This window comes from Saccostrea echinata, unplaced genomic scaffold, assembly GCF_033153115.1.
Source record: "Saccostrea echinata isolate AGI-Se365-2 ecotype Australia unplaced genomic scaffold, CSIRO_AGI_Sech_v1 ptg000028l, whole genome shotgun sequence".
In the NCBI taxonomy this organism is placed as follows: Eukaryota; Metazoa; Mollusca; class Bivalvia; order Ostreida; family Ostreidae; genus Saccostrea; species Saccostrea echinata.
Window position 1 is genome coordinate 17,830,318 of NW_026889777.1, and position 11,963 is coordinate 17,842,280.

The following is an 11,963-nucleotide window of genomic DNA, read 5'->3' on the forward strand; positions in this document are numbered from 1 at the left end:
ATAAATTGCAGATGTTCGTTTTGTTGCGGCGAAAGAGGATGAAATCCAGAAATCTGAAAATATCTGGAGACTCTGGACTTATCACTACATCTTCTTCGGGACAGTTTTATTTTCTGTTAAGTTATGAATTTGATTTAGTAGGAGTGTAACAAAACATTTGTTGACAGGAGTCTCGGGAAACAGTCGATCTGTTGGACCGGAGTGCAAGCTGTTGCCTGCGGCCTTGGGCAACAGCTTGCACTCTGGTCCAACAGATTGACTGTCTGTTTCCCTCTACCCCAGTCAACAACTGTATACTGTTGCATGGCTGAACTAATCCATTATGACGTCATGATTAATTTCCCGTACTTTACAGCTATAATATTGAATTATGTATAAATTGAAGCATTTTCATGGCAATAAATTTGAGATTATGATTTGAAGAGTAATCCTGATACCCATATAAATAGAGATTCAATTTAATATCATTTGAAAGAAGAGGACAAGAACACCTTTTCTGAGGGTAATTTTTGGAAAAATGTAGGCCCCTTTCACTCTCTGTAGATCCTTGCCTTTTAAAACGTTCGACTCAGCGTGCTATATTTAAACCTTCAAGTCATCTTATGTTTTTTATTAAACAATACATGTATACATCAATATTTATTAGGGCATGATAACACTAAGAAATAATGCATACTTTTGTCGATGTGTCTTTATTATCATTACTTTAAGAAATTATATAGTAGGTTAGGTAATAAAACACTTATTTCATGACAACTCAGGAAACAGTTTGACTGTTCCCCTTGTAGTCGTGAAATAAGTGTATACTAGCATTCTGTTAACAGTTTCCCAGGTCTTCCCATTACCTCGGGACAACAGTTTGACTGTTCCCCTTGTAGTCGTGAAATAAGTGTATACTAGCATTCTGTTAACAGTTTCCCAGGTCTTCCCATTACCTCGGGACAACAGTTTGACTGTTCCCCTTGTAGTCGTGAAATAAGTGTATACTAGCATTCTGTTAACAGTTTCCCAGGTCTTCCCATTACCTCGGGACAACAGTTTGACTGTTCCCCTTGTAGTCATGAAATAAGTGTATACTAGCATTCTGTTAACAGTTTCCCAGGTCTTCCCATTACCTCGGGACAACAGTTTGACTGTTCCCCTTGTAGTCGTGAAATAAGTGTATACTAGCATTCTGTTAAGGGGTATTGCAATTAATCATGATTACTGTTATAAAGGTCATCTGTTGAGATTTCATGACATCTTCTGGTTGGCTTCGGGTCTTGTTGATCTTTTACATTTTCTGTATCTTTTGATGCATATCTTATTTGTTTAGGTTTGTAAAAAAAATATTTTTGCTTATTTTGAACAGGAGCTTCTGGAGAGAGGCCTTAGTGTGAGGCAGAATGTCCAGGTAGCTCAGGAATTTAGCCTTCTCTGTCCCTACTGAAGTTTCCTGAAGGGCATATGCTAGGGACATGTTTGATGCTGATGTTTTGCAGCAAAGACCGCCTTGATGGATTTCTTGGAATAAGGCAAACTCAGGAGAATTGGACTGACAATTAACACTGGCCAGTGAGTATTTTCCAGAAATTCCTACTTTTGTTGAGTGCAGCACAGTGCATGATGTTAGATTCAGAACTGGTATTTACCGGTGAAGTTGTATTGTTAGAATAATTACCTCCATCATCCTCTCTGTGTTCTCTATATGTATTTTATATATGACAATTTTTAAAGAATTTCACCATAATTGGGGGTAATTTTTCAAAAAAAATCTTAAGAGTATTTATCTATATTCTTGATCAAAGTTGTTATCAGAATTAAGTAGAGGGGATATTTATACAATAAATAAAAATTGATAAGAAAAATTTACTGCAGCATATGTGATATGTGAGCATTTCAAAATTGTCCATTGTGTGTCTGATGCTCATTTCATCCTCTATTATCAGGAGATCCTACACATCACTTCAAAGGGCCATAACTCTGCTGTTCAGATGACAAATGCAATGAGATTTCACAATGATGTGTCGTATAATGGCTGTAGAAGATTTTGTACCAAGTTTTATGAAAATCAATCCAGGTCAGAGTCTTTATCATGTAACAGTTTACTAATTTTACCCCATTTTCATTGATCACCCATGGCCAAGTAGTGCCAGTTTAAAAATAGGGGTTTTGACTTTTTTTCATAAAAATTCTTGTGGATATATATGGTATTGGAATGAGGTTATTTGATGGAAGAGATGGAAAAGAGAGGGTCTAAAAAAAAACTAAGAAGTCTAAAATAATGGGAATTCTGCTTTAAGGTGCAAAGTAGGAAGGGTGTAAAGAGGCTTTTATTTACCTGCTTCTTTAAGGAAAATGGAAATATCCAGGGTACTTGCAGGGTAGGGGATACTTGTGGAGTCATTGCAAGGCTTGTAGACTACGGATATTTCCGAGATTCAGAAATATTTTTAGACTTGAATTGTTCGAGCACTTTGCCATATTTCAGATGAGTGTCCATGGTGGAATTTTTTAATTATATTGAAATGCCACCACTTGATGATGGGGGGGCTGCAAATTTAGACCAGTACTGGGCACTTATGGTCTTTGAGCAGTGAGGGATCTTTTTCATGCCAGTACCTACTGCGACATATGACCCTGGTTTTTATGGTCTTCTCATCTGAAGGACTGGTCTGCACATATCATATTGGGATTTGAACCCGCGACATAATGATTTACTCCACAACTCTGGATCAAATGCTCTAATGACTGCACCACGTGGGCGTCCTGAACAGAAGTACAGAAACGATACTGTATCATATTCTACATACATGTAAATACATGTAAAACCTTCCAATTTCATAGCATTTTCATTCCCTCTGTCCATCAGAAAAATGCATATATAATTTATTTCCTCTAATATTTTTGTAAATTTTCACAAAGTTAAATTGATGTTTGTTATAACAATTTGGCATTGCCCTAATGTCAGTACCATAACAGCCTATGATCATGATCAAACACCATCAATTTTTTATGCTTTTACAGAGAGAAAGAAGCAATTACCCATCGAAACCTGTATCAGTGGTACTGAAAACAACTGGATCTAGTGACAATGTGAGTACATTATTATGCACTGTATAATTAAGAAATAAACAACAATACTAAAAAGTTCTCTGGGAAATGAACTTGGTTGGTCATGTGATCAAATCCTGTGAAGCCCAAAGGGCTTCTCAGAAGATTTGATCACGTATCAACCAAGTTCATTTCCCAGTGAACTTTTTAACATTGTTGTTTATTACTTTTATTTACATTTGAGATGAATATTCTGAATAGAACTGCATTTATTACACGAACGGCCTGCCGTATTGCTATGTTGTGACGCGCAATGACCTAGAAGCTGTTTGGTCTTGAGAGTTCGCCTCGCTCCAACATTTGAATACTTACATTGATGTTCAGCTGTCCAGTTCAGGAAATATCTGTTCATAATGAAAAAACAATGATCTCTACTGAGAATAATCTTACTATTATTGTATGAGTTCTTTATATATGAAGTCAAAAGCGGTGGTATCATCTTCAGTTTACATACCTTCAAAGGAATTTCGTGTTAAAAAGGTAAGGGTGATTTTAGGCTAATTAAAGGCATTCTTCACACCGCAGAGAGATCTAATGATCATTTGTTGAACGAAAAAAAATATATGTTTCAATAATTATATCTTTTTCATTGCTTTAATGGCTTAGAAGTTCCGAAACCAGTGTCACCGTAACCAGCTGGTAACATAAATATGTAGACAAGATATCATCTCGCTGTGTGATTCGGTCAGGCCGTGACCTCTGACCCTCTAATAAGTTCATACAGAATTGAACATATTTTCTCTTCAATAGGTTCATATAAAAAAAATATTTGCAAATGTAAATGATAATTATTGTTTTTCCTTTGCATTTTTAAGCTCACCTGAGCTGAAAGCTCATGTGAGCATTTCTGATAATATTTTGACAAATGTCCTTCTGTCTGTAGATCTGTAAACTTTTTGACTCGATCCTTTTCAAGAACCACTAGACTCTTCCATTGGGACATTCTGACATTATAGTGGACTTGACATCGAAAGTATAGGCCTTTTGTAAATTGTTTTGTTTCGAGGTTGAATGGCAGAATTTAATTATGGCAAGTCATCAGAAAAATTATGTAAATATAAGATTTGAATTCTTTGAAGTTCATGAGGTTAAACTACAATGCTTCATGCATGCATATTTGTTATGAAATGCTAATGCCAGCATAAAACGTCACAGTTCATGTCCTGATGAATTTTCAAATTAAAATAAAACTCATTTCTTAAATGAACTCATGTATCCTAGTGTGGCAATAATAAACAAAATGCAAGAGGTCTGAAATATACAGGGTGATCCAAAATATCTGATACTACTTTGATCCTCAAAAAAATTATCATCAATTATAGTAATATTTCATTTATACATCATTTTAAACTGCTGCAGCTATCATTTTCATCGACAAGTAATACTAGAAAACACTGATGTCACTACATGTGATATTAGGCACTGTAGGGCATCATAAAACTGATACTATTTTTATCATGTAGTAAAATGTATACCAAAGGGTTGAAGTTCTCCATTAAAACTCACTGGACTCTATCTGTGGGGGGTATCTAAAGAACAAAGCCAACTTTCCATGAGAATTTCAAGTTTGTAATACTCGGGGAAATGTGAGAAGTTACTCCAGACATGTGCAGTGATGTGATCACAAACTTTGAAGGAGACTTCACTTTATCTCATGCTTGCTTAAAAGGGACTTCATGTATTAAGTGTGCTTAGATAACTGCATTATTTCATAAATTGTGGGTTTAAAAAATATATAAATTGTACATGACATATGCTATAGAAAATATCAAAGCAGGTATTAAATTCTGAAAAATTTTATTAAATTTTATTATACATGTATGCCATGTGGAAGTTTTATCAACCTTCAAAATGGTATCAGATATTTTGGATCACCTTGTATTTCATGAGAAATCTACATTCCAAAGTCTTGCAGATTCAAGCTCGGTGAAGGGTGGGGCTACATGTAGATATGGGAGCAGATTTCACATTATACAGTAAGGCTATGTAAGTCATATTGGTATTCAGCATATATACCAGTAATTGTTATGAGTGGATTCAAGTATGCTTATGTACATGTATTAAAGTAACAGGTGACATTCATTTTGACTATGATATTTCTGATTTCAGGAGTAGTCTCCCCTGTTAAAGATCAACAATGGTGGATATACAATGCGGGATGCTGTGTAGTACATACTACGTACATCATTAACAGAGTTTTGACACCTGTATACCTGTATTTCTACCAATCACCTCTGTAACCTTTGTTGTAATCGTCAGACAGGTAAGAAAAACAAGATAATTAATGAAAATAATTTCTAAAAATAATTAAGATAAATACTGAAAAAAAACATATTTACATGTACAGACTCACCCATGTAAGAAAATGTCACATTTTACACACACAATTATACGTCATTTACATATCCTGGCCATTGATGCAGTAAAACATAGCAATTTTATTTAAATATGTAACAATTCACAGAATAGATGCTATGTATTTATAAATGCTTTCATACATTTAAATTACATACACAGCTTTTTTTAACACAATTTCCTTTTTAGCTCACGTGACCTTTCTGATCACCCATTGTCCGTCTGTCCGTCCGTCCGTCCAGCTGTAAACTTTTCACATTTTCAACTTCTTCTCAAGAATCACAGGGCCAATTTTAACCAAACTTGGTACAGAGCATCCTTAGGTAAAGGGGAGTTTTAATTGTTCAAAGGAAGGGCCAAGCCCCCTTCAAAGGGGAGATAATCAAGAAAAGACAAAAATTGGGTAGGGTCATTAAAAAATCTTCTTCTCAAGAACCACTGGGCCAAAAAAGCTGAAACTTATGTGGAAGCATCCTAGGGTAGTGTAGATTCTAAATTGTTCAAATCATGACCCCCGGGATAGGGCGGGGCCACAAAAGGGAATCCAAATTTTTCATTGAAATATGTAGAAAAAATCTTTTAATATCTTCTTCTCAAGAACCACTGGGCTAGAAAAGCTGAAACTTATGTGGAAGCATTCTGGGGTAGTGTAGATTCTAAATTGTTGAAATCATGACCCCCGGGGTAGGGCAGGCCACAACAGGGAATCAGTTTTGCATTGAAATATGTAGAAAAAATCTTTAAAAATCTTTTTCTCAAGAACCACTGAGCCAGAAAGGCTGAAACTTAAGTGGCAGCATCCTGGGTAGATACTAAATTGTTCGAATCATGGCCCCTGGTTAAGGTTGGGACCACGATATGTATTACAAGGGGGGAAATCAGGTGAAAAACAACAAGGCCAAAGTTACTCAGGTGAGCGTTGTGGCCCATGGGCCTTTTGTTAATTTTGGATACGTCAGTGGTTTACTGTAAGTGTCTATATTTTAACAGTTTTTGTTTCATTTTAAAGTCATTTTGCCTATTTTGTTGTTGTTTTAGATGATGGACCACTCTACATTCTTTTATAACAGATTCCCCTACAGATTCACAAAGTTCCAATGTTGAATTTCCATGACCCCTATTCAGTGAGTGCACAACTTTATGTATTCTACTTTTAAAATTTCCACTACTTGTAATATATTTTGGATTTGATTATGAATATGCCCTATTCACAGATTCAGCTTTTGTGTACAAGTATGATACTTAATTCTATTAACTTGAAGATTATTTAGTCCTAAAGTCAAATTTATACAGTCTTTTAACAAACATTTGTCTTCCTCAGTCATGTTTAATTCAAAGTCACTAGGCACCACTGAAGATTTCCACTTATTGCTTTTCAGTCCATGACAGAAAAAGGAATAAAGTTGACAGGACTTTCATCACTGCCCTTTAACTGGTAGCAGTTTATGTTTAGACAGCAGAAGACATAGCCAGTTTCATCAAAGGTAAGTCTTCTTCGGATAGTTTGTGTAGCAGTTCTCATGCTCTGTCCTTCACTGAAGCTTCAGGTCCAAGCAAATCTTCTCTTCATGGATTCTCTTAATATGGCATTGGTTCTTCTCAGAAACATGTGACTGCTGAATGGAACCTTAGCAGTCTGTTTTCTTTGAGGTTCTTTAAGGTTTTCAATGACATGTCCTTGTTTTTCAGATGCACCAGATGCCTTGGCACTATCTCCATCACTGGTGAAATGGGAAATGACTAGTAGACCGTCATCACTTAATATTTTTAACTCACCAATGCATAATTTGAGGCCAATCTCTTCTCATCTCCGATGGTGGTCTCCAGAGGAATGGTTGCAGTGCAGTCTTCGTGTCCTGGGCCTTTCCTTCTCAGGTGTGTGCCTTTCTTGCATAGTTTATTCCCACAGAACACTGCCTCAACATTTTTCCTCTGAGTAACATTTTCACTTACAGTATAAGTCACTTGGGTGGCAGCTTGGAATTGGTTTTTCCAGTGGCACTGAAGGTGGCATTATTATACCAAACATCTCCTTCCCCTCTGATAGGGGTATCAGGAAGTCCACATTTTTAGCTCTATTGGTCAGAGACCAGAAGAGATCATGCTATTGTAAGGTGTCTGTCATTCGTCGTCTGTCTGTAAATTTTTTTTTCAAAATTCTACTCCTCCTACAGTTTTGGTCTGATTTGTGGCACACAAATAGAGTACACTAAGACATCGGTTTTTGATTTATATAAACTCTGTTGCCATGGTTAGCAAAATTAAAATTTCTGTGAAATACTTTCAAAATGCTACACCTCCTACAGTTTGGTCTGATATCAATTTTGATATAACATGGCATGCAAGTAGACTAGATACATAATTGTCTTTATCGTTTTTTTCTTATTTTGATGAATGATGTTGCCATGGTAACTAAAATCGAAATTTCTATAAAATTCTTTTAAAAGGCTACTCTTTCTACAGTTGTTGTCTGATTGCAATCTTACCATGAAAAGAGACTAAATCAAGGATCACTATTCCATTTATTGCTGATGCAAAGTTTCAAGTCCAAGTTACTTTTCTCTTCCTTTGTTATAAGTAAAAACCAGACAGTAGGGCTACAGTCTCGACGTAGACTACTGGTTCATTAAGTTCTTGAATGTTCTGCCCTATTGATTTTCTTCATACTAGTTTTATTCACATCTATGATAATTTCCCCACTTTGTTGCAGGTCTGTTGCACATGGGTGGCTGAAGCTGGTTCAATATTTCCACCAAGAAGCATACCATGCATACCCTCTGTAGTAATGCTGGTACCCAAGTGACCGATAGCCATGGCCACATTTAGCTGTGCAGCTCTTCATCCCCTTCCAGATCTCCTCACCTCTTCGTAAAGCTTTTCTCATTGACTGGTGTAGTGGCACTTCTTACATCGGATAAAAGGATCCATGCCAGGCCTCGTTTTTCCTCCTAATGTTGGTTCCAGTCCAGTGAACTGTCACAGTCTGGAAACTTCTTTAATTGTTCTTTAAATGCCTGATTCCACAATTTAGCAGTCTTCTCTTGGTGAAGGACTTTGTATAGTTTTGAGTTTGGGTCATCTGACACAGCTTCCATGTAGGAGTCTACAGGCTGGATTTCACTTAGCCCGGGTCACAAAATCTTCATCTCACTGCTTCGGCTCTCGGCAGAGTCTGACATTTATATATATTTATACAGACATATAGAGACATTTTCATTTTCTCGTTTTGGGCATCTTATTTAAGGCCTACAGTATTAATTTTGGACTCATGTACTAGGAATATATCTTTAGCAGAATTGTCTTTTTTAGGTCACCTGAGTCGCTCAGGTGACCTACTGCAATCTGTTTTTGTTCGTCGTTGTGCGTTAACATTTGATCATTTTTAGCTTCTTCTCTGAAACCACTTAACCAATTTCAACCAAATTTGGCATATAGCATATATGGGTGAAGGGGAAAAAATATGAATTTCATGGTCCCTGCCCCCCTGGGGCCTGAGGGGTGGGGCTAAAACCACCAAAATTAATGCAATCTTTAAAAATCTTCTTTACTCCTGGACATCAAGCAGTCAAACTGTTCGCATGATTGTAATAAGCATTGAGCCTCTACCAAAATTGTGAAATTCATGGCCCCAGGGTCAGGGGTTCTGGTGATAGGATGGGCATATATAGATCAAATAGTGAAAGTGCCTTATTTCTTTGAGAATCTTCTTCTCTGCTCCTGGGTATTAAATAAACTAACTAAGTACATAGTTATGAAGAGCAAGAGTGCCTCTTCCAAAATTGTGAATTTCATGGTCCCAGGGTCATGGGTGCTGGTGTTAGGGCGGGCCTCTATTGATTATATAGTGAAAATGCATTATTTCTTTGAAAATCTTCTTCTCTACTCCCTGGATACTAAATAAACTATAAGTACATAGTTATGATGAGCAAGAGTGCCTCTTCCAGAATTGTGAATTTCATGGCCCCAGGGTCAGGGGTTCTGGTGTTAGGGCAGGGCTCTATTCATTGTATAGTAAAATTGCATTAATTCTTGAAAATCTGAAAAGTACTTTCATAGTTTTAATGATCAGGTAGACTTGGAAATAATAAATGAATAAAAATGAGACAAAAATAACATCTCTTTTTATATCTTCTTCAAAGGCTAAGAGAGGCCAGTGTGAGAGTTAATAATATGGGGTTAAAAAAATAGACATTTGTTAATAGTCTGCATGGTAATAGTGATAAATGGGGGACAGATAGATACTAGACCAATTATTTTGTTGATGCTAATCATACTATTTTTCTTGCTTTTGGGCAACAAGGCTTCATTTATCAGTTTATGGATCCTCTAAATTGTTGTATTGTACTCAGATGACCGTTAAGACCGTCGGGCCTCTTGTTTAGGTGTACATGATGTAACTTTCTGGATGATGTGTAGTCTGTCAACATCTGAAACCCACATGTATAGATAAGCCTGTTTTGTATAAGAATCATGTCTATTGTATTGCTCAGCTTTTTGCAGGTTTTATATGAATAAGTTAAAATTTTATTCTATATGTATAGATTTAAACTAAAGGTGCATAGACACAGATTTGAAGTTTATATTTTCTCAAATTTTCTGTATAATATCACAACTTATATGTTGCTATAGCATTTCACACGAAAATAAAATTAAAAACTTATTTAATCTGGAAATTATTGAAACTACGAATTTCGGGTGGCTTTTGATTAACACATCCTTGCACTTTCACGATTTTTAACTTTATCCTTAATACTTAGGAAAAGTAGCAATTTTGTTGTGTATTAATGAATAATATTACATCTATAATCCAGAAAATTCAGAGTAAAAATGTGCGAAAGTAAAACCCACTCACTTAAGTATTGTCAGCCCCTGCTCAATGTTGTGTAGTTGTGTACAGAGTTTAACAAATTGAATACACCCGTGAAAAGTAAACTGTTTTTGTAAACAGGGCACGAGCTCTGTTGTTATTAATGTTTACGTTTCACCGGGTGTGTTCAATTGTTAAACTCTGCACACACCACTGAGCACGGACTGACAATACTGGTAAAAGGATTTTGCTTTCTACATTTCTACTCTGAAATTTCTGCATTATAGTTTTAATATTTTTCATTAATAAACAACAAAATTGCTACTTTTCTAAAGTAATAAGGATAAAGTTAAAATTTGTGAAAGTGCAAGGATGTGTTTATCAAACGCGTCCAGAAATTCAAAGTTTCAATAACTTCCAGATAAAATAAGATTTTTATCAAATTTTCGTATGAAATGCTATATAGCAACATATAAGTCATGAAATTATACAGAAAATTTAAATATTAGTAAATATTAACTTCAAATCTGTGTCCAAGCACCTTTAAGTCATAATTCTCAAATTTCTTTCTGTAAAACGATATAATGTTAGTGTTGCCATGACAACAGATGCCTTGCTATTTAGATTTGCTTTAAACTTTTCTGTAAACTAAATACATACGTATCTTTAATAATTAGCTGTCAGATCTTAATTGGTTGAAAGTAATATCAGTATACTTTTTTGTTATTATTTAAAAGATTATTTAGAAAAATGTTGAAATTGAAGCTATTTTTTGTAACTTACTGTGGTTTCCATGTTAACACATAATTAGGGTTAAAAATATTAGTTTTGTTGGTCAATCATCATTTTCATATTTGTGAAAGTTGTGTACTATGAATATATGTTTACAACCAGAAAAAGAAAATAATAGAAATCTTCATGGAAAAGTTTTAGTTTTCAAAACTTGTGTTGTCAAATCATCTTTTACAGATTTGATTCTTTTGTTTTATTGAATTTCTTACTGATAAATAATCTTTTTCAGTTATTTTTTTTAGTCGTCCAAAATTGGTCCAAGATACCAATTTCTTTATAGTATATGCTTAACTTTCAACTTCAGAAAACAAGTTATCATTCACTAAATTATTGTCTTATTATCAGATGTATGTGTAGTAGATGTATTACACTCAGAGTGAACATTATTCAGTTTGAATTTCATGTAGAAAGTTGTAGAAAGGTGTCCTATAGTTTCATCAATTTATATAATTCTAACGAATTCTTGGACAAAGACAGGCATATAGTTACAGATCTAGAGAAATTGTAAATAGCATATATCTTTAGGAATTTATTTCTTTTATAATACTTATTATTATATTTGAAGACCTACCGTTGTAAGATGGACTTGGTTCTATAAACCGGTGAATTATTTCATTATTTTGTTATATAAGAAAGATAACTCTTCACAATTGTGAAAAGTATTGCTACTGATTAAGGTTATAAAAGTTATTTCCCTTTACGTATGTAAAACAGTAGTAAATTCCATATAGTGAACGATTCAATTATGACACAATTTGTATAATGATCCTTATGTATATCTATTATAATATTATATTTTTATTGTACCATTCTAATATAATTATGTGTTTTATATTAATTTCAGAGGCAGCAGTTGTCAAATCATAAATATTGAAATCATGAAATCATAAATAATATATATTGAGAACTGGATATT

The 11,963-nt window shown here is 34.7% G+C and overlaps 1 long non-coding RNA gene across 1 annotated transcript; it reads left to right on the forward strand.

Moving 5' to 3' along the window:
• Nucleotides 1-4,996: 4,996 nt before the first annotated feature.
• LOC133193843 (uncharacterized) lies at nt 4,997-8,720 on the forward strand. Its single transcript, XR_009722022.1, has 6 exons — nt 4,997-5,079; nt 5,203-5,356; nt 6,487-6,572; nt 6,828-6,932; nt 7,138-7,323; nt 8,159-8,720. It is a non-coding gene; the product is annotated as an uncharacterized LOC133193843 (long non-coding RNA).
• Nucleotides 8,721-11,963: the final 3,243 nt, after the last annotated feature.